Below are 21,616 nucleotides of genomic sequence, written 5' to 3'. Positions count from 1 at the left end.
CCTTTCTGACAAGCGTACCAATGGTGCCTACAAGCGGTTCAGTAAAACACGTACTATCACAGTAATTTGCTTGAGAAAGACATATAATTAACGTCATGAAGCATGAAAGTACTGTGAATGTCCAGAATCATTTGAAAAGAGTATCCGCTGTCATCGCTGTTCATTACAAAACGCTTCAAAGTTAATTGCAAGAAAATGTAGTCAAATATTTATTACGGTTGGAATTAGAACTGGTTTTGGGATTTGTGAAACCGTGGGATCATGTTGGTTTTATGGTTGATTTTGGAAAGCTGTCTCATGTCAATATGTTATATTTCGGATTAAAATATATTAAACATACTCTTCGCCTTTTTTATTGTTTTACGCATTTCAGTATTTGGCCATTCCCTTGAGATTGTTCATACTGACCCACATGACTTTCTACAATTTCAAGGGCATATTCAACATCTATGTACATTATTGGCCCACCACAAACCCTGCATGGGGATCATTCTTAAAAGAGCAATATGTTATTGAGCTATTATCATTAGTAAAATTATGTACATTCCACAAATAACTAATGAAAAAACCCCTGCAATGTCATTTGAAATGGTTGTATAAGGGAAGATCCGTAGTACTGCGCCATCTACCCTTGTATTTATTACTGACATTAGTGTTAAATTGGCATTATACAAGCAAAACACATTCATTATTTAACTTGACTCTGAACTGTTAAGTGGACACAATGAAACGTTCGAACGTAGGTAGAGCTAGAACTCGTAAACCTAACTTCAGTGATGAGGAGTTAGGCGTGTTATGTACCATGTTGGAAACACGACGGGACTTGGTGCAAAATGAACATGGTATGTCAACCGTCGACAGAAATTTGCAATGGGCAATGGTGGCCGAAGCAGTCAGTCGGGTTGGAGTGGCGGAGCGAACTGTGGAAGAGGTCAAAACAAAATATAAGGCCAAGAAGTCGGAAGTTCGCCATAAGGCCTCTGAAATAGGGAAGTCGCAGAGGAAGACTGGAGGGGGCGGACCTGAGACCGTGGCATTAACCACCCTGGAAAAACGTTTCCTGGCAATGGCCGATCCCCAAACATACGAGGGGATCCAGGGGGGTTTCGAACTTGGCCCGCGTTCCCAGAAACCAACCCTCGACATACCACAGAAAATGTAAGTATCACATGCAATAGTGATTTATTTGTTAATGCGTAATAATAAAACAACATGCATTCTCAGAAGTACCAAGGAAACAACAAGTGAACTGGAAGAGTTCATCGCATCATTTGATATGACATCATTTGACACGGACACAGGTATGTGTTTATTGTAATACAATATAAAAACCATGTGGTGGTGTGGAGAACCGTACTTATGATAAAAAACCCAAAATTCCGCAGTCTTAGAAAACTCCCCCGAGTCTGCCACCATTGGTTGCCCACCCGAGCCGCTGGCTGGTGGCAGCACCAGTCAGCCGTCAACTTCAGGCGCAAACCCTCGCTCTTCCTCGCATGTGGAACAAGCAGGTAGTGCTTCTGACGGCCAACAACCTTTGAGAAAAAAAGGTAAGAGTGAGCCCCAAAAACCGAGCTTCAGTGCCCATTGTTACATACCACTGTAAAGGAGTGGCCGTCATTTTTGTATTAACGTTTGACAACAATGTTTAACCTTCAAAAACCATTCCAACGTAAATAATTTGCACATCTTTCAGCGAAGAAACCAACTCCAACAAAACCATTATCTCTAAAAGAGAGGTTGGTGGAGAATGCCGAAAAGGTCGGGGCAGACGAAAAGGCATTTCATGACGCGGTGATTGAAAGGCTTGATCGTCTAACAAGTCTTCAAGAACGCCAAACTGTGGTCATGGAAAGGGCGTTAGGAATGGCGGAAGCTGGAAATTGCACAGTTATGTGAACCATCCTGTAAGAAACACCAATTATTATCTATGTTTAGAAGTTGCTCACGTGCATGTCCTGTAGGGTTTGCACATGAAGAACGCCACAGTCTGTTTTGAACCTGCAGTAGGAAAGCGGACCTGCGTAATCAAAACTCCCCGACCCGATTGCGACTGCAGTAGGCAAGGGGACCTGCATCAACAAAACTCCCCATGGGAAACAACGTGTGGCCACCTCCAAGTGGTGTTTCTCGGGTGACGCTAAGTGCCACACATGGCGTGTACTGCAACTCCTGCGACAAATCGGTATGACGCTCTCATTATGGTTAGATATTGTAATAACAAGAAACTAACACATTTCACGCCTTCTTCACAAAATGTATTTTAGCTTCCCATTGTAGTAACGCAATTAGCGACATATTCAACGTATGTCCATAACTGGTGTCAGCAGAGGACGCAAAGAAGGAAACTACACTTATCTTACGGACATGCTGTTTTATATGTGTATACGTACTTGTGTCTGGCTGATAAATGTTTCTCGACAGAGTAGTAATTTCACAATTTGGCCATGCAATGCTTCTGCTTGTATCTGTTTCGCCACGGACCACACTTCATCGAGTTCGGCTTACGAACGTAACCGCTGTCATCACAAACCATGTCACTCTATGACCCTTCCTCATTTGTTGAAACGTGAATATGTGAAAGGGGTCAGTGGCGTTACACTATTTAATATATCAGTTCCCAGAGTTTGTTCGCATCTGTGCTTGCCGGAGAATGTTGTTGCGAATTAAATATGGTTATTATTATCTAATTATTATATTATAAGTCGACTCTTATCAAGGTTCATAAAATAGTTCTTATCTGCCTCGAGCTTTTGTTCCTTTGCACAAAGCAAGCCATAAGTCGCCATACTGTAGTGGTAACCCATAGTAATATCATTACACGAGTTGTACAATTTAAGTTGACTTTAAAGGGATATAATTCAATAAAAAGCACTCGTTGTTATTATAAATTTGTTTCAATTTCATTTTATCATTATTATTACTCACCGAATTCCCATTAACCGCGCTTAAACCACGTGCTTAACCGAACTCACGAGCAGCCATGGAAATAACACAGGTTTACAGGTCCAAAACCACTTTATTAATTACTCAGACTAGTTTTTTTATTCAAAAACCGAGGGTCACGAGTCCTAGGGACTTGTTTATTAAAGTAACAGGCGGCTCCATGATCACCCCTAGCATGGTGGCTAATCTTCTGGACACGAATTTTACCTTGCCAAAGGCAGGAACCAATCAGACCTAATGCACTAGGTCCCATTGGTTCCTGCCTTTGGTTTAACTAGCCTTTGCCAAGCTTAGCCAACGTGTAGCGGAAAAGGCATCTTTCAGGGGCATCAACGGAGCCGCCCTTTGCTTTAATTCTAAACTTTGATAAATATTGAAAGGGGACCAGTTTATTAATTAAAGGTTTTCGTCAAATTTCGACTCCTTTCTCATTGCAAGGAGTCTTAATCTTATTTCGTAATAGATAGTTTTCACTCATGGAGGATTCATACCATTTACACCAGGAGGCCGGGCTATCTGGAGGACAAAAGCAGACGGGTTTTTGTCCTCCAGATAGCCCGGCTTCCTGGTGTAAATGGTATTAATCCTCCATAGGAGTTATGACGCTGTACTAGTAGGCTAAAATTCGATAATTCGGCTTCGGCGTTCGATAATTGTACGATAGTTTAGAGGGAAATCTAACTAATCTGGGCACAAAAGGCTCGCTAGAGGAAGAAAAAGGTGAAATAGGATGAAATTATTCATGTTTTAAGTCCAAAGGCAGGATGAAAGAAACGTTTGGAGACGTTATTTGTCCATCTCCTTCAGGACCCTTGTAAATATTATTAAGTTGTACCAGAAGAAAATATATTCTTCTGGTTGTACCGATTTTAGTAAAGGTCAATCAGAACACCGCTGGAGCGTACGATAATTTTGGTTGAAAATCGATAATCTTTTGGTTTTCGTACGATAATGTAGTCAAAGATGGCTAAATAAAATTATTAAAAATGATTTGGGACCATGTAATTTTATATTTATAAATAATTTTAAAGTGTGACCAGTAGTAAAATAAATCGCACAAGGGTAACTGGTCTCAGGGACCAGTTTGAATATTGTTGAGGTCGGGGTCACTGGTCCCGAGGACTAGTTGAAAAAAAACCTTATTTCCATGGCTGCTCACGAGTCACAGACTCAAAGTAATATGAGAATGTTAAGAGCAGACGCTTGTGGAGGTGTTGCCACGACGGAGAGGCCAATGGCACCATTTCTCAATATTTTACCTCCAAATTCGTCATATTCCGGCGTATGGTGCTCTTAACCTCCCCGCTGTAGGCGCTGCCGTTGCTGAAGAGAGGTTTACAAAATCCACCAATAACATCTTTCTTGTTATCAGTGTTCGTCTACGTGCACAACACGTGACGGGTTTAGGAAAAAATTACATTATCATCAACACTAATCTTGAGTACTACGCATGCGCACTTAGCACCACCTCGTGCGGCGCCTGGCGGCGACTAGACCATACGTCTCCAATCATTGCCGTTGGATTAACATTGCCGGATATCACGTGACCCGCTAATACGCCGAGGGGGCGTGGTCGTATTAGTGAATTTTCAGCTGAATACGGCTATAGATTTCCCAGATCTCCTTTCGAGACTTTGCAGCCACGCTATTGGTTGGAAAATAAAGCTCAAAATTCCTACGAGAGGTGACACTGGCGTAATGATTTTGGTTAATAACCGTGACGTTCGCGGATCCCATTGCCCTCTACATTATGGAAACTAGCGTCCGAGACTCCTTTGTCATCTGCTCCTGATATTACTAACGTAAGTCTAACTAAACTAAACAAAACATAACCTGACCTGACCTAATATTATTTAGTTGAGATAATCATTATTATAATTGCCTAAAACGTCCGTATTAACGAATTCAATGTTTTTTGTTGAAGGGACGCGCCTTGCATTTGAATTTCGTTCCCTCGAAACTACCCCCTTTAAGAGACCGGCCGCCGGAGGCTTTTTCTTTTACGCCCTCTCGGTCGCTCGTTCAGCCCCGAAAACCAAAACTGTATGCGGTCAGTGTGTTGTTTTTGCATTTTAATGCTTCTAATCGTTGTGCGCGTCGAGGTTTACGAATCCAACGTGTGTTGCGTAATGAAAATCAAGGGTGGATACTTTATGATCTATGCTTTAAAAGGAATTTGACCGCGAAAGTCAAGCAAAACGGTATTAGGCCTTGCCAAAAGTTGACTGAGCTATAGTATCACATGTCATATGATATAAGAAATTGACCCTCGGATATCCTGTGACTAGGAGATGGTTATAAAGTTACTAACTCTCGATTTTGGAGGTAGATACTGTCTAGTGACACTTAAAGTAACGACTTAATCTTATAAACAGACTACCACATAAGCCCATATCGTAAATTCACCGATGTTGATATCTAAGCTTACTTGAAATACCAATACCAATTTTTTTAACTCAATGAATCTTAAATATCAACATCAAAAATTATCTTCTGAAAGAGATATCTACTTATATTCCATTCAAATTTCTCGCAACATTTCAAATTAATGAATAGAAATGTGCAAATGAAGTTCAAACCGATTAATTGGGCAAATTGCTATATTGGCCACCATTACCGATCACAGATAGATTTCCGTCCTTCTTTAGTGTTTATTATGCTTGTAAAATGGTAAGCAAAATCTGTGATTAAAGTTTAAAATAGACATGGGCAAAAAGGGCTTTATAAATATCAACTCGATTACCGAATATCTAAATTTGACTCAAATTAACAAAATATTCTATTCATGGTTAAAAATCTTGTTTGAAGCAGCAAGCCATCTAATCCTTATTTACCTTCTTTTGAAAAAAAATAATAGGTTGATACCTCTTTCAGTAGATTATTCATTGATATTTCAGTTTCATTGAGTTTAAAAAAATTAGTTCCACCATTGGTTAATTTTCAATATTGACCAATCGATAATCACAAATTTTAATAACTAAATTACAAAGACCGGTTCAAAACCATATTAGTTTTGAAACGATTAAATTATAATTTTAAACATATATACTAGTTAATTCCTCGTAGGTAATTAGTTTATTGCCTTAGTGAAATTAATGCTGAATATTATATACACAAAGTAAATAATAAATTAACTTCTAAAATTTAAATGTAAAGTGTGTGCATTATTTCGCAATTAATAAAAGATATCCACCTATTTTCATTCAAATTAATTACTAATTTGTGGATAATGGATAGAAAATGTCGAGCTCTAATTGCGATATAGCTAAAATCAATCCCACTGGCTATTTATAATACACTATAACCTTTGCCCTATGTTTACTGTTTTGAATTTTATTTGTAAAATTTAAAACATAAAATAGTATTCAAATTTTTTTAATTAAATAATTATTAATAAATTTCAATAAAATAAATTCTGGTTAAATACATAACACTACTTTTTATTAAGTTTCTGAAATTATCAGAGCTAAATATCAAAGACACATATTTAATTGCTCTCATTTCGACACAACTGCAACCGTATAGATTCATTCATTTAATAACATTTCTCATTTCTAATTATTTAAATTCAAAGGGCTGTATTAACTTTTAAAGGTGAAAACCCAGCTGACTCAAAAGTAAACAAATACCAGGCTGCCAGGCTGTCTCTAACAAAACAGAGTTGGCCATTCTCGCTTATGAGAAATGAATCCTTGTCAAGTTGTCATATGCATCTATGGACTTTAGGAGCTCCAGGACCATAGACATTATAACACTATTAAGAACCTAGACAAACTATTGCGAGGGGGTTCTCGCGACATTCTGTTACGAAAATTTCCATCCCACCCCTTCGCGTGTGTGATAGGGTTTTTGATACGTGGCGCCCCTATCGGCGTCCGAAGGAGCTATTCAATTTGAACAAAAAATAAATACCGTAATGTTTCATCTTGCAAATATTTTAATTCTCGGTTAATAAACATTTCTTTATTTTACAAACACTTTTCCTTCCATTAATTAATACGGAAACTAATAAAAATTAATTAAATATAAAACGTCCCCGGCGGGATTCGAACCCGCGTTGTCTCCCTCCCAAGTACTGACCGCGCTCGAAGCTGCTTAACTTCGAGTGTTAACATGGGGTTAGTAATATTTTAGTTTACCTCGCCGCATGTAGATGGCACTACAAGCAACTCACCCTATCACACACGCGAAGGGGTGCTTCCATTGAACCCGAATCAAAGCTGAAAATTCAACTGTTCCTCTTGTATCTCTATGTCCAGGACTTCCAACTGAAGCAGGGTGGGAAATAGGGATTTTTTAAAACTAGACATTGGGCCAGCGACCCCCCTGCCCTGGAATAAATGAACTGGTCCATGACCATTGACCAGGGCGCGGCGTCTGCTAAAGTAAAGAAGTGGGTTATTAAAATAGTTGAGACATGGACGAAATAATCAGTATTGTTTCGTCCATGGTTGAGATAATGTCTGGACCCTGGTTACCCTAGAATTTCCTTAGTGGTCCTGTGGAGTCTGTGGCCCACTGCTCTCCCTCCGATTAAATTTTTAAACTGGTCATTTTCCCTGGTCCACCGCCTTATTTACAACGCTGAACTGAAGATTTCTTTTGACCGGACCATAGCCTACTCGATCACGCGCAACACGTAGCAAGATGCTTGCGCTATAGCGCGAGTCAGGGTGGGAAATAAGGATTTTTTTTAAACTGGACATTAGGCCAGAGACCCTCCTGACTTGAAATAAATAAACTGGTCCGTGACCATTGGCCAGAGCACGTCGTCTGCTAAGCTAAAGAAGTGGATAATTAAAATATTAGAATTTTAATGTGTGGACTCTGGTTACCCTTGAATTTTTTAGTAGTCTCGTGGACCACTGACCCCCCTCCGATTTAATTTTTGAACTGTACCAGGCAACTTTTAAACTCGTCATTTGCCCTGTGTTACCGCCTTATTTCCCACGCTAGCGCGAGTTGCTTTGCGTTGTCGAGTGCGTGATGGAGCGGGCTATGCCTGGAGTCCCAACCCCCGTTACTTACTACCAAAATACCCACTAGCATAGCCCACTCGATCACGCTCTCTTTTCCCCGGCTACATATTTTGAAGAGGAAACTTTTTAGGATCACCTTTGTGGACTTTTAGGGTAGCCCTTATAAATTGAGCCGGCATTGCCCTGACTATATTGTGTTTAAGGTTTATAAGCTTAATATCAAACAGACGTTAGTTAATGCTACAAAAAAGTTCGAAATTGATAGTCTCGGATTGTCTTTGAGAAGTTTTAAGGATATCCGAATTTCATATTGGGCTTATGAAAAGTTTGAGCTAAAGGTTAAACAGACATAAATCAGAGTTTTAAAAAATTGTGTAAAACTGTCAATTTGGTCCTATTTGTGGAATTTTTAGGGGAGCGCCTCGCGTTTCAATAAAGGATTGTAAAAAATTGTATTATGTTAATTACAATAAGAATACAAACTTTCAATGAGTTACGTTTTTATTTTTTGGAGTATCATTATAAATAAATGACTGATTGAGCTAAAGTTACGGTCCCTTTTATATATGTTTCTGCTTAGTGTAGATTTTGAAAATGTAAAACAGTTTCTCAACAATCTTAATTAAAATGAAGACTGAAGGAGCAGATATTAATCAAAAATGTCTTGATTAGAATCAAGTCCTAAAAAGTATCGATAAGACTGAGGTTATCACTTGACTGAAGGATCAGATATTAATTTTTTTTAATTGAAACTAAAAGGCATGCTTAAGAAAAAACAACGTTCCATTACCGTTTTCCGTTGAAATAACTTATTTTACAGGTAATCAATTTCAAAAATTTACTTATCTCGGGTTTTCGGGCACAATTCCATTCCCCCAAAACATTTTATCATTACATTAATTACTTTTGAGAGATAACGTGTCAAAATAAGCTTTAAAACAATAAAAAACTGAATGAGCTGTCTGTTTAGCCATGACCAAAACCTTCAAATCAGTTTTGCTAATGTTAGAAAGTGTATTTTCCCACTTCCGTTTTAAAAATTTGCCGCATTTCCCACACCCCTTTTTTACAGTCATATTTATCTGGACTATTTTATCATACTAAGTTTAATATGGAATTTATTTCAAAATGTCGCTTGAAATTATTAAACCGGATAAAATTTTCGAAATGCATTTTTGAAAGTTTTGCACTATTAACCCTTGAACAGGAAAATTCCGACATTTGATTGATTTCGGAAAAATATTACTTTTTCCCCACAGAGCCTAAAACCAAACCTAAATTTCCCACGATGTGGGAAATTACCCGCACATTGGCAACACTGCTTTAAAAACTTACAACAAGCACCCTTTCGAGACATGTTCTGAAAAAATTAGTGCTTAACCCTCTAATAGTACGACCACGGAGAATTCATGTGAACTGTAGTTGAAATATATTCATGTGCGACCTGCGGCACTGAATGGTCTCTAACCATTGTTTGGAACTAGAGAGAGAAATAGTGAGCAGCATTAATCATGTCCTGAGCTATGAGAATGAACAGTATGACTGTTGTTTAAAAATCTGAGATAAGTAATTTTTTATTTCAATTAATTTATAGGAAAGTAATCCATTAGCAGTAAAATCAGGTGATTGAATTAAATTATAAAGAGTATTAAAATACGGATTGTCTTTAAAATTCCATAGAAAAAATAATATCCGCGCTTCAGACAACTGGAAAAACTCTTATCGTTTTGATTTTAAGGCTTGGGCAAACCAAGTCTTTTTTATATAATATCTGTTCCTTCAGCCTTAATTTGTATTAATCTATTATAAAAATAAAAATATGCTTGTCAAACGTCATTAATTCGATGTTCCAGTAAGATGTTCATGAGCATATTGGCTCACTCCAAGTGCCGCTCATTATTTTATGGGAAAGATTAAAATTTTAAATCATTTGGCAGGGGAGTGGTAAATTAATTCACAATTGGTAGGCGGGTGGTAAATTAATTCACCATAGATAGGCGGGTGGTAACTTATTTCATATGAAAAGGCGGTTAGTGACTCAATTAAGTTTAGTTGACCTTTTTGTATAGATTTAAAAAAAGTTATGTCTAAACCACGCGCCAGCACGCGCACATTTCATTGAAAATTTGTTACTTAAGAATTTTCCCTTATATATACTAAGATTCTTCATCAACAAGATGGCCCCGGCCAGATTACACTTTTCGCGCCCTCTAGTGACTAGAATTAGTATTACTAAATTCATTGACCCCGACAAATTTAAAATTTTCAGGTTTTTTTCCATTGTTTATAAAATAGCATTCCGATTATGAATAAAACCAATCTAGTAAGAATTTTGTTTACAGTTTAATTAAATAAGTAATAAACTGTAGTGTTCAAGTCTTGGCGGATTAATTAGGCGAGATATACTAATCAGTATCCAAGATTTATTCTACCATATGATTATGGTCATTCGTTACATTCAGTGGCAAGGATGCCGCTTGAGTGCGGATAAAGAAGTGAGGAATGTTCTCTCTATCTCTATATCTCATGCTTAGAAAATGGGGGTTACAATCAATCGATATCTGAGGATGGGGCGCCATCTAGGTTGTGTTGGAATAGGCGGGAATTACGAATATAGCAATACTCTCCCGTGAGATTAAAACCCAGTGACTGTATGAGTCTTAAGATAATGTGAGGATTTAACAATAAAATTCGAAGATCATTGGCAACTTGTAATATTGCGCTATGCATTTGTAACAGTTTGGTTGAGCTTAATGAGATAGATTGTAATTCAGATTTAACTTCGTTTAACTCACTATTTTATACTGTCCTTTATGAGGTTATTGTTATTGTGGTGAAAAGTTTGTTTAAAGTCATTATTTATACTGTCCTTTATGAGGTTATTGTTATCATGGTGAAAAGTTTGTTTAAACTTATTATTTATACTGTCCTTCATGAGGTTATTGTTATTATGGTGAAAACTTGGTTTAGCTGCTGTCTCATCGGTTGAGCCATTCAGGCGCTCGTCTGTTTCGGAGTGGGCGGCGGCATGGATTAAATATACCTTACCGGGGTAAAATATTTGTTCCAGGCGCCCCTGTCGGTCACTATTGTCAAAGACCGGAAGTTTCAAAAATACTGATGCACGGGGTTATATAATACAAATATGTGAAAAGGTTACTTACTGTATTTAGTTCAAGTAGTAATGCTACAATCCCTAAAATTAACATGAATTAAATCATCTAATTGACAAATTCTTTGCAACATGTTTGAAAACGCCCGATTTTTTCGAAAACACGCGATTTAACGGTTTTATCATCTCACGCGGTCGACGCGAGATGGCGACATATCAAGAATCTACTTCCGGATGAATCAGTAAATTTGGGGAACGGCGGAAATATCTGGCTGCCTTGTTTGAAACAAACGTGTTCAACTCGTGATATACTAAAATGTTGGGGGACATAACTATCCCTGAAAGGTATATTTAATCCATGGCGGCGGCGAATTGGTGTCGCGGATGTGGTGGTGGTCCTTGGGACCAGTGACCCTCGCATTAATTATTATTTTACCGGTCCCACTATAAATTAAATTTCTAAAATGGTGAGAATAAAAAGCACGTAAAGACACAAAAGTAAAGAAGCTGAAAATTCTAATTGAATTTTAATTTTTTACTGTAGGAAAAAGTAGCATATAACCATCCATAACAGTTAACTTTTATTTCTTATCACAATTTTTCAACTAGTTGCCACTAAATATCAATCAACATGTCTAATGATATTTGAAGTTCTTAATCCTTTTCTGAACTATCCTTATTCCTTATTGCATTTTACATAAATTCGGTGGCAATATCTTCTCTCGCTATCAGTAAGCCAGATCAAAATCTTCTAATGTGACCATACACTACTGAGAAATACGACTACTGACAACTAGTACTGGCTATGGTCTAGACTGTCGACTACAAGAGACTCATTCTAGAGTATAGACGCTAGACAAGATCAATAGTCAATAGAATACAAAACTTTTGTAGGGAAGTTGTAGCCAAGGAGTACTAACTACCTATGAGTAGAATTGGTAGAAAATGTGTTGAGCTAGAAAAATTCTAATAAGGAACCCCGAATTTATAAACTGGTCCCACCGTCTATTTTTTCCAAAAACCATAATTAATAAAGTGCTCCCTCATACCACTGACCCCAACTTTTGGAATAAATAAACTGGTCCGAGCAATTAATAAACTGGTTTGGGACTTGTAAACCTGTCTTATTTCCTACCCTGTAGTGACGAGCCCATGATGTAAACAATAAAGATGGCCGCGAGCTACGAGGTTTAAGCCTCGGTCTTTAGTGTATCGGGGAGACGGGGACTCGGGGTCCGAGAAACGGGAGTTTCTGAAGCGTTTGCAAATCTTATTTAAATTTATATTTTTATTATTATGTAACCGATTTATATTACTGAACGAATTGTACCTTATACTGTAGCAGACCACCCTAAAAGTTAGGCCAAGGTTTTTCAACTGTTGCTGATATTTAACTAGATATGCCACCGCATGGATATTTTAAAATCCTTTCCTAACATTAGAATAAGGTACACACTTCGGATTATGAGCCTGAGGTTAGGAAAAAACATTGCTTTGGTGACGATGGCCTAGGTTGCCAAACTAACAAAAAACTCTTGGCAACAGAGCTGCCAAAATACAAAGTTTAAGGAAGACAAAATAGGAAATTATTGCTAGTCCATTCTTAAACAAAATTATATGTTCTTTCTGGACTGGTACAGTTTTACTACCCCCATAATAGGAAAGGCCTATTAATAATTATCTTAATGTTCTTTTTATTAATGAGCTTAAATTGTAAATTTTTAATTTGATACTTTCAAAGTAACGTTAATTAAACCTTCAATACCTTGATTAACTTATCATTTATAATCCTTATTTAATTTAAGGATGTCAGTTTGTAAGTCTCGTTAATTTAATTCCCCCTTTCCCAAAGAGAGGGTCTGAAAATTTAAATCACTTGGCAGAGACTGGAGATCTTCAACATTCAGTGACAGACTCTGAATCTCAATGGGCATTTAAAAAACTGTATAAATTTAAATTGAAATTCCAAATTATAATTAAATACTTTTTGTTTGATACGTTGATATTAACGTAATCAATCCTTGAATACTCTATTGGTACTATCAACACCATCGTTGAATTTATTACTTAAATAATATAATTTTTTAAATATAATAATCAAATTAGCGACTTATAATTAGTTAACTTTAAATGAGTATGTTTCATTGATTAAAATTACATTTCTAAAAATTGTTAGGTTGATAGCACTTTCATGTAGAAATTTCATATTTCCGTGGATGGAGAGATGAACACGTTGATTCCGTTTGTCGTTGATTGAAATTAGATTCATTTTGATCATAAATATCATTTTATATTTTGAGTTGTTGATTTTATTTCTATAATTATCACTTACGTAACTGTTATTAGTAGATGAACCCAGCGAGAGCGGAAACTGCCAAAATGATTAGTTAATTTTGCAAAGAATCTGCAATTTAATTCTGCAAAAATCTACCTATTATTTTATGTCAGTTCCGTTAAGTGATCATTTAATTTTAAACTTGCCAAACAAATAGTGAGCAATGGTACCTCCGTCCCAAACTAGTTATAGTTTTAAAACGCTGACTCGAGTTTCATTTTGTTAATACATTTAATTTTATTAGTAAATCAACCTCCCTAACTTTTAAGCAGACGAGTCTTCAAAAAAATTAGAAAACTCTCTCTGCTTAGCGCGCCTTCTGTCGGGGAGAACTTTAATTTCTTTTTTGATTAATATAATAATATTAATTGTAATGTTTAAGTTCCCAAGTAGAAATCTAATCTTGCCTAGGATTAAAAAGATATAATAATTATAAATTGCAAAAAAAATTGCAAGCAACTGTCTCTCCTCCTCTAGCGCGATACAATATATATTCGACAGCATCCAGTGGCGCGAGTCGGGGGGGTGGGGGGGGGGTAGACAGCTCTCTCTCTCTCTCTCTCTCGTCTCGTGGCGGGCGTCGGGGAGGTCGGGGGGGGGTCCATATCGTTCTACCTTGCTCTTCTCTTGACTATAATTTATCTCGCTCTATGTTACAAGCAAGCGTGGCTTCGTGGTAGAGCGCGCGGCCGGGCGTCTTCACTGACGTCTCGTATGGATTGGGACATTGCGGGTTCGAGGCCCAGCACCGACAGAAAAATAATTTCAATTGAAATTAAATACGTTACGCCACCTATGAGGTGAAACATGAACTACGGGTGAATTTCGAATCGAAAATTCGCGGGAAATTTGAAATTCGAAATGTTCATTTATGACAAAATTCATCAGGTCACAACATTTCCAGCCAGCCGACCAGCAGAGGTCGGAACAATACTTTTCAGCTCTAAAGAGCGCGAAAAGTAAAAATGGACAACGAGCTTTCCAAGACTCGAACCTGCAATGTTTTGCCTCGAATGCAAACGTGTTATCCATTACACCACAAGCCCGTACTTCGTAACCAAAAATTATCTAAACATTGTATTTATAGGATTATTTCATTTAAGTTGAATAAAAGATCTGTAAAAATAAACAACGAGCTTGCCAGGACTCGAACCTGCAATCTTCTGCTTCATAGGCAGACGCGTTATCCTATGCGCCACAAACCCGATGGAGGCTGAATAAAATGCTATGCAAACAGTGTAATATATTTAACGGTTTTACCATGATTTATAAATTATTTAAAATAAAATACTTAGACTTAATTGTTCTTAATCAAACTTCAGAAGTTCAACATTTAATAGTTGCTTGATAATTCAAAAGTGTTCCGAACCCTAACTTCGCAGTAGTTTCTGAGTTATTCGATGGAGTGGACCACCAAAAATCCCATGCTTTTTCTATGGGACGCTAAGCCTAAAATCTGTGAATTATTTCTTTAACATTACGGGAGGGTGTGGGTTCTTATCTAGAAGGGCCTACCGGCCCTCTAGAATTTAGAGACGACTGTGGTGGACCCACTAGGGCCATTATCACATTTAGAGACGGCTGTGGAGGACTCATTGCAAATAATTGGAGAATACGATCCACGTTGACTTTGGTTGTCAGCGATGTTATTAATATTTTAGAAAATTCTTGGCTTTTTCATGCTAGAAGACTTGGTTTCAGGATTCACAAAGAGCTCTGCAGAAACTGATGTGGCAGGATAAATTCTTCTTTTTGGAGGTCGTTTGACTGAAATGGGGGACGTCAGTACGGCGCAGCTTTCTGTAGTTTGGTTAATTTTGCATTTTTTAGCTACTTTTCCCTTAAAACTGGAAGTTTCGGAAGACTGATCGTCTTGGAATACTTCTGTTGCTTTGGGTTCTTTCCGTGTAATAGTTTTCATTTTCCCTTTTTCAGTAATCTTCTCTACTTTGGACAACTTTTCACTTTTTTTTTCGCCGTAACCTTTTTAGGCTCCTTCTTGTTTTTGGATTTTTTACCTTTTGAAGAATACAATTGATCCCGTAGTGTGTGTCCTCCCTTACCAGTTATCTTGTGACTAGAAAAGATCTCCTGAATGCGAGCGTGAATCATTTTACGAGGCAATCTTTATAGAAATGTTCTAAGTCAAAATTATCCATAGGTGTAGTTTGTGGAATCACATCGTAAAATAATTTCTTTTGGTCTTCCGTTTGGAGAAATTTGAAAGCTTCATCTGCACATTTCTATTAAATAACATAGGTAGTTTTTAAAATTAATGTTTGAGTTTTTACTCTTCTTACCTTGATCATTTTGGTCCCATATTTTGATAAGTCATTTTGGTTAGCAAGATTATCTTTATTAGTTGCCTAATAAATAGTAAAAAGCATTTCTTTGGAAAGCATAATTTCCCATTATCGCGGTTTTTAAGTTTTAATGGTAAATCCCTCTCTTTTTCCTCTACATTCATCCTCAGAAAGCTGACGCATTTCAACAATTTATGATATGCTAGGTTTTGTTTAGGGCTGATATTTACGGCTCTTTTCCATTTTTTCTTTCCTTTTCTCAGGGTTCTCCCGTAAATTTCACCCATTGTTCCACCACCTAGCAAATATAGGCCAGCCGCCGTATTCTGCAGGCTTAGCCTTCCGCTCCCACTTGGATTCCCGTCGCTCATTGGTCCATAAAGGAACTGGATTCTGGCTTCTTATTGGCGGGTTAGGTTTCGACTTTCAAGACGAAATTGAATTGCGGATGTCCACCAAATTTGAAATACGGTTTTTCGAAGGGTAAATCGTTCAGCGTCATAAACCGGTTAACTAACCGGTGCTTTTGCTTTAGTTTCTGATGCTGAACGTAGCAGACTACACTTCATCATTGTTAATGGTGACTTGGGGAATAGTACGGTTAATATTTGCGAAGTTAGGATGCCTATTTGAAGGAGGGCGATTTACTTATCGTCCCATAGGACGGGTATGTTTTTATTTAATTTATTGCAAATTATTTGTACCAATATTGTTAACTAAAAGTAAACGTAAATTTCTAGTGTAAAGCGTTTCAGCTCGTGATCGAAAATTACTTCAACCAAGGCTTAGATGTAAATTATATAAAAAGGACTTGGTTTGCCCAAGCTTTAAAAACAAAATGATAAGAGTTTTTCTAGTTGACTGAAGCGCGGATATTTTTTTACATATAACTTTAAAGACAATACGAATTTTACTACTCTTTAGAATTTAATTCAATCACCTGATTTTACTGGTAATGGATTTATTTCCTATAAATTAATTGAAATAAAAAATTACTTATCTCAGATTTTTCAACAACAATTCCATTTTCCTAAAACATTCTATCTATCTCGATAACGCGTAACACGACGCAAGATGCAGAGGGCAGTGCAGCGTCCCTGAGCATGGATCGAGTGGGCTATGCCCTGCCTGGCCAAGTCAGCTGACTTAGGTAAAATATTTATTACTTCTATGCGATTTAATTCTAGACATTCTTGAACGAATCATCTTGTAAACATTTTATAAGACAGGCTTCTGCCGCTGGGTTTTTTTTCTGAGCCAAATTTTCTTTTTAAATTTAAGAAAAATTAATTTTAACTTTTTTTTCCTCTCTTCAGAAATTTAATAATGATAGTGTGTTACATATTTATCAAAAATTTATATTTATTAATTAACACACTGTACATCGCCTTAATTTGTAATTTCGCGCTTGGAAGAGGCTGAATTAAAAATATAGATTTGGTGACAGGGTTTAGTGATCGTGTGATTTAATTATTCAATTATATTACCATTAATTTAAACCAACATAGTGGTTATCGGTGGCACCAAATATAATCTGCACAGTTATCGTTGGAAAAATGGCCGTTGTTTACTGTTTTGAGGTTATGTTAGAATAAGCACTAAATAATTAAAATTTAAATTGTTAACCTATAAGAATTATTGGAAAAGCGTCATTTAAAAATATTGTATGATTTGGTGACAGGGTTTAGTGATAGTGTGATTGAATCTATCATTTATTTTACCAGTAAAAAACGTATCTTCGTAGCGGTAACTGGTGGCAACAGTCGAGAAACCAGGGAACGAACCCTTGTGCGTATTTTGCATTAATCTACTTTAAACAACAAAAATTGATTTAATTTAAACAAATTACCTAATTAGCGGCTATCGTTGGCCGATGGCACCAGGTGAAACACCTTAAAACATACGCTACACGGCCAATTGGTCTCTAGTCTCTACATACAATCAGCTGTATTTAAATTTTGACCGAGGCTTAGTGAAATCAGTGAATTGATATGATTTTAGCTAGGATTAAACCACGTAAGTCCAACAGAATAAAAGGTCGTAAGTTTAAGTATGTGCTTAAAAGTACAAAAAGTAATACTTAATATTAATTGATTTCAATAAAACTTCGGAAGGCACCAAAAAAGTGTTATACCTTTCATTTAAAACCGTTTTCAGACCTATCGAATAAATAGTCTTCAAAAAATGGTCGAGTAGCTTTGGCCATCATAGGAAACATTTCCCATGTTATTCCTATGGGAAAATTTCCCTTTTTTTGCCAAAATGACTGAATTTTTTTTATGGAAATGAAAACCACCCTTAGCAACTTTATTTTCTATAAAAGAAACTAATGGAGGGATCTCTTTGAAATTTGAACCACATATTAAGGGCAGGGGCGATCCCTTGGGGGGGGGACAGGGGGGAGGCTCCCCCCCTAAAATTTTGTTGAGTTGGCAAATTGACGCTTACTTGGCAAAATGAAGCTCAGGGAAATTGAAAATGGACCTAAAAGGCCAGGGAAATGTCAGGGAAAGATATTTTGGAGTGAAATTGAAATTCTGGAAAACAGTATCAGAGTGACCGGAATCGGAGATTTGAGCAGAGCAAAAAAATCGCGGAGCTCGCTTCGCTCGCTCCGAATATAACTTTAATGGGATTCTATTCAAACAAAATAGTATTCATATATCTATAACAATAACGACTCTTGTCAAAATGATTGAAGTAAATTTACAATATTCATTGTACGAGGGAGCATTTGATCTCAGTATATCAACTTATAGACGGTGGTTCATTACAAGACACACTTTTTTAAAGTCTTTAATTACAAACAGAAGTTCGAATTAAGGAAATCAGTGAAGTGATTTGCTTTGAAAGAGTGTTGGCAACATAGTAAGATTTTACCCGAGCCAGCTCTTTTAAGTATCTTCATTTAGTTACTTTTAGGTACTTTCGGTTCACTATTTTTAAAATAATTAGTCATTTTTTCACTTACTAGTAAATTATTATCCTATAATTTCAACAATTTTATATAGTAACTAGTTTCAAAGTCTATGTTCGCCATGTGAGTTATTGCAAATGGTCAGGGAAAATTCATGAATTTGATCAGGGAAACTTGATGAATTTGATCATGGAAACTTGATGAATTTGATCAGGGAAACTTGATGAATTTGGTCAGGGAAACTTGATGAATTTGATCAGAAAAACTTGATGAATTTGATCAGGGAAACTTGATGAATTTGATCAGGGAAACTTGATGAATTTGATCAGGGAAACTTGATGATTTTGATCAGGGAAACTTGATGAATTTGATCAGGGAAACTTGATGAATTTGATCAGGGAAACTTGATGAATTTGATCAGGGAAACTTGATGAATTTGATCAGGGAAACTTGATGAATTTGATCAGGGAAACTTGATGAATTTGATCAGGGAAACTTGATGAATTTGATCAGGGAAACTTGATGAATTTGGTCAGGGAAACTTGATGAATTTGAGCAGGGAAACTTGATGAATTTGATCAGGGAAACTTGATGAATTTGGTCAGGGAAACTTGATGAATTTGATCAGGGAAACTTGATGAATTTGATCAGGGAAACTTGATGAATTTTATCAGGGAAACTTGATGAATTTGATCAGGGAAACTTGATGAATTTGATCAGGGAAACTTGATGAATTTGATCAGGGAAACTTGATGAATTTGATCAGGGAAACTTGATGAATTTGATCAGGGAAACTTGATGAATTTCGTCGGGGAAGTTTGATGAATTTCGTCGGGGAAGTTTGATGAATTTAGTCGCGGAAATTTGATAAATTTAGTCGGGGAAATTTGATAAATTTAGTCGGGGAAATTTGATAAATTTAGTCGGGCAAATTTGATAAATTTAGTCGGGGAAATTTGATAAATTTAGTCGGGGAAATTTGATAAATTTAGTCGGGGAAATTTGATAAATTTAGTCCAGGAAATTAGATAAATTTAGTCAGGGATTTTCATTCCAAAACTATTTTACGAAACAGAATAACATGATACTACATTACTACGTGTCGCTTGGTAAATTTTTGGTTTCAAGTTGGCAAAATTTGGTGGGCTCCCCCCCAAAACCTTGTCCCTTCGGGTCGCCCCTGGCTAGACCCTTGGAGTATTTGTAATAATTCAATAAATGCGTTAAAATTAATTTTGAATTGAGTTTTAGTTTCTTTTCATCATCTCCAGTCATAGCGTTAACCCTATTTAAACTACGTTTATAACATATAGACGTAAAATAAACCTTAAATCGGTTATTAATCGACGAATTATTAATATAATTAATAAAATATAATTAATTAATAATTAATATAATTCGCAAATCCAGTTTAATTTAAAATAGATAATCAAGTAAATTAAAGTGTTTTTCAGGAATCTCCACTCTAGCAGACAACGATTACGGATTGTAATTAAGGCGGACTGTAAATAAATCAAAATTATTTTCAACTGATTTTACTGAAATTTGAGGTAATGTAAAAAATAAACATTAAAGACGTAAGGAATTAACTAGCACGTGTGTAATTAGTTTAATTGGCGAATCCAGTTTGATTTAAAATAGATAAATGAGTTAATTAAAGTGTCTTTAAGGAATTTCAACGCTAGCAGACAACGTTGCAGACAACGATTACGGATTGTAATTAAGGCAGGCTGTAAATAAGTTTTTTATCGCTGCTAGGGCTAGCTCAGCTGTTCTCGTCGTGTCGTCTGCTTACTGTACTGCTTCAGGATCCAATTATGGCCATTTAAACTCTTTTAAAACTTGAAATCTACCTTGATTTAGTTACATTTTGTGTCGTTTATAGTAAGATGCGTGTAACATTTATCGATCATATGTGTGAAACAAGTAGTGAAGAAAGTTATTTTATCCAAGATGGTAACGCATATGAGTGATCAAACACTGAAGTTTTACATCTTAAATTTAAATCGGGATACACTTTATGAAACTTCTTCGCTATCCATAACGCTAAAACGTCTATTCCCCCTTCTTCGTGTACACTAAAATCACGAAAATCTGCTTGAACTAGAGTATATTCACAGCTTTCTTTCATAGGATTGTTTTGATTTTGACCATTAGGTCTAGGAGTACTTGAGCTTACAGGACAGAAATTGGATGGATGGGGATTGAATTAAGCAATGGCTAGTATTTCTAGGAAGAGTATTACTACTCCTGGGGCTCAATATTAATGGATTTGTAGTAGAAGGGTTGTTATTTCTACTCTGGGGACTCGAAAGTAACGAGTTAGTTGTATTCTGCACTGCATGAGAGCTAGACAATTCAAACGAATCATTGTTCCAATTATCAATTTCAATTTCATCGATTGCAATTTGTGATTCTTGAAATATATTTGAAACAAAGTATTCGTCTTTTGCCTTAGATACAGTATTGGCGTTTTTTTGCAGACTATGCGAAAGAAATTGACCCAAATCCGGAAAGAAAAGGTTAACCGCTAGACTTCTCTGGTTTATTAAACAAGCCTAACTTCAGTTTAGCTAAAATCGGTTTAAAAATCTTTTCCGTGTGAAACACTAACCATTGTTTATGAATCAAACTTTAGCTTATTAAATCTGCTTTTTATGCCTCGTGTGAAGAGGGTATAAGTAAAATGTTTGAGATTCTTGGCTATTAAATGTATTTTAACGTCGTTTTATTGATGAGATTAAGAAATTGAACGCTATTAAACGTATGTAAATGTTGTTTTATTGACTAGATTATTTTTGTTTCCAAACCGTCGTAATTAGTCACTTTGAATGGTTGAGTAATATAAATCAAATGCTGTAAACGTTTGTAGCTAATAATTTGAACGATTAAGAGTTAATTACCTCGTCTCGTTTCATTAATGTTACGCTGATTGCTAAGAAATGAGCCGGAACGAAACGCGTAGTTTCAATACGATAAGTTGCGTAAATTCGTGTAAGGAGACTGTCTAATTAGGTAAATCGT

At 36.4% G+C, this 21,616-nt stretch overlaps 2 long non-coding RNA genes across 9 annotated transcripts; one reads left to right on the top strand and one right to left on the bottom strand.

Annotated features, from left to right (window-relative positions):
- Positions 1-41: 41 nt before the first annotated feature.
- Positions 42-3,062, bottom strand: LOC149656829 (uncharacterized). Of its 8 annotated transcripts, none has more exons than XR_016369971.1 (7): positions 2,929-3,062; positions 2,394-2,844; positions 1,950-2,348; positions 1,599-1,876; positions 1,358-1,535; positions 802-920; positions 42-156 (listed from the first exon to the last, which is right to left on the bottom strand). It is a non-coding gene; the product is annotated as an uncharacterized LOC149656829 (long non-coding RNA). The 8 variants fall into 8 exon arrangements; XR_016369970.1 differs by lacking the exon at positions 42-156 and having other exon boundaries at positions 338-920; positions 1,950-2,193; positions 2,234-2,348; XR_016369967.1 differs by lacking the exon at positions 42-156 and having other exon boundaries at positions 338-920; positions 1,950-2,172; positions 2,234-2,348.
- A 9,204-nt stretch (positions 3,063-12,266) lies between these two features.
- Positions 12,267-13,336, top strand: LOC149656828 (uncharacterized). Its single transcript, XR_016369963.1, has 2 exons — positions 12,267-12,394; positions 12,890-13,336. It is a non-coding gene; the product is annotated as an uncharacterized LOC149656828 (long non-coding RNA).
- The last annotated feature ends 8,280 nt before the right edge of the window (positions 13,337-21,616 follow it).

This window comes from Phalangium opilio, unplaced genomic scaffold (assembly GCF_054372755.1).
Source record: "Phalangium opilio isolate 3A_F unplaced genomic scaffold, DU_Popi_V2 ptg000077l_1, whole genome shotgun sequence".
In the NCBI taxonomy this organism is placed as follows: Eukaryota; Metazoa; Arthropoda; class Arachnida; order Opiliones; family Phalangiidae; genus Phalangium; species Phalangium opilio.
This window is presented reverse-complemented; position numbering and strand designations above follow the sequence as displayed.